The sequence below is a fragment of the Gossypium arboreum genome, chromosome 11, assembly GCF_025698485.1.
Source record: "Gossypium arboreum isolate Shixiya-1 chromosome 11, ASM2569848v2, whole genome shotgun sequence".
In the NCBI taxonomy this organism is placed as follows: domain Eukaryota; kingdom Viridiplantae; phylum Streptophyta; class Magnoliopsida; order Malvales; family Malvaceae; genus Gossypium; species Gossypium arboreum.
In genome coordinates, this window is record NC_069080.1 from 129,586,065 (window position 1) to 129,588,474 (window position 2,410).

The following is a 2,410-nucleotide window of genomic DNA, read 5'->3' on the forward strand; positions in this document are numbered from 1 at the left end:
ATTTTATAAAATTTACCTCGAACAAATATATTTGATTCGATTCGATTCGAATTCCATCTCACTCAACTCGATTCGAGAAAATTTCAAATTAAATTATGATGATAAAATATGATTCGTCCACTCGATTAACTCGAAATTTTTTTATTTGATTCGATCGAACGCTCACCCCTACCTTAAAATATGAAGAATCTTAAGTCATTAGAATGGTCAAATTGCATTTTACCCCTCAAATATTTATAATTCAATTCTATACCTCCAAAATAGAAAAATTTTATTTTAATCTTTTTAGAAATTGTAACATTTCAAGTTGGTAAAACTATATTTGGACCCATTCAAAATTTTATAATTCGATTCTTCCCCTAGAACCCCTGAATTTCGTGAACATTTTTCCACCCAATTTTAACAGTGGTTGTGTTATTAAAGTGGACAGGGAGGTAATGCCATTGCAAAGCCAATGGCCAAAGCTAGAAGTGAGAGATCAAGCTTTTTCTAGGCATGGTGGTAGTATACTTAATACTTCATTATTTTTTTTCATTGGTGTCCTGTAATTTTGTTTACTGCATTGGGTAGGCAGGTTATGGACAGTGGTTCTATGCATCATTCATGTTTTAAATGCTTTTAATAAAATCTAATATGGCTTAGAAAAAAAATTGAGTTTAAGAGAATAAAATATTCCGAATCTAGGATTCATTCATTTGAGTTTAATTTTCAAAATTTTAAATCATTGAATTTAAATAATTTTTAATTCAAATTATTAATTTTTTTCTTGTACCAATATTTCCGACATTTTCTAATGTTAAAGTAGTTAGAGTATCGAATGCTTAATTAAATCTTTCTTTTCTAAAATCAAGCGTATTATATTAGGAAATTAAAAGATTGTGAAGCTAATTAATTACTAATATATAAAAGTTCTATTGCAATTAGAAGAGATAGCAAGAAAAAATGATACGCTACCAGTTTAAGTTGTTATCAGAAAATCAATAGCCTCAAGAAGGTTTCCAATAATCGGAGGAATTTCACCTGAAACATATAATTAAATCTGTCAAAATTTATTATTATTTTTTCTAGCAAGCCATTAATTTATTTTTTTGAGCATTATAAGCATCTATTTTCTTCATCTTTTTATTTTTAAAAACTTGTAAACTGTATTCATTTTTATAGTACTTATAACAATTAGAAATAGTTTTAATTATTATGAAAAAAATCAAATTTATTAATCCTTATGTTAGAAAAAAACACCACAGAGATCATAAAAAGGAAAAACTGAAGCATTCAAAAAAATATGTCAAGCACTAAATACAAAAGTAGCACATCACAGAATTCATAGTTGTAGAGGAGAATTAGATGCTCCAGCCTACATTGGTCCCCATAATATGTCACCCAAAATCTCAAAATCATCGCTTCAGTCACTTTAAAGCAAGAACAAATAAAGCTATGGATGAACAAATATGAGAACCAAAGAAAAATGATGGATCAAAAGCGATTAGTAAGCGAATTTCTGCTATAACGTACATTGTGAACTTAAAGGTAACTTAGGATGTGGTGGAGTTCTAATAAATACCCAAATATAGCTAAACTGTTGGCAATTCAAATAGTTTCATTATGAAAATTTGTAAATTTAAGGTGAGATTATACTAATTTTTTTTCATGAATCAATTTCTAGTGGTTAAAAAGTTCTAGTGGTTAAAAGTATCAAATGAGCAATTATTATTTTACAGCAAAAATATTAGTATAAAAGAAAATAAAACATAAAATGTAGAGCAATATAAAAAGAAGTTTTAAGGTAAGTAGCTTTCTTATTTTTAAGAATATTATTAAAGCAGGACATTTGGTTTTGCTTATATAAGAAGTTGTTCCATGCGATGGAGAAATGCATAGGATGTCATATTTGTGATTTCTTAAAGCCATACTCCCTACCAAATGATTATTACCCATGTTTGAATTTAAATATTTGAGTCTTATTTGTATTAAGAAATATATTATTTGAAAGAGTTTAATAATTTTAAGCTGTCTAGTAATGAAAATATTAAACTGAAACTTTAGTAGAGTTTAATTATATATAGTATATTTTAATATTTTAATAAAATTACATATTTTAATTCAAAAGATATTTTAATCAATATTTTTATTAGTTTTGAAGTTGAGGCTTATATATATAGAATATATATTGGTTGAGTTAGAAATACTGCAACTAATATTATTGCATACAATATGTTTCCCTAAACTGCTTGTTATTTATCTCTCGCCACAAATTATTAAAAACACATTATTAAAAACACATGTGAATTGTAACACCTCAAACCTAACCTAGATGTTATGGCTAAATCCGGAAGTGTCACAAGATAGGGGTTTTGAAAATAGAGTTGTCTCGTCAAAACATTCACATTTTTAATTGAAAACACTGTTTAGT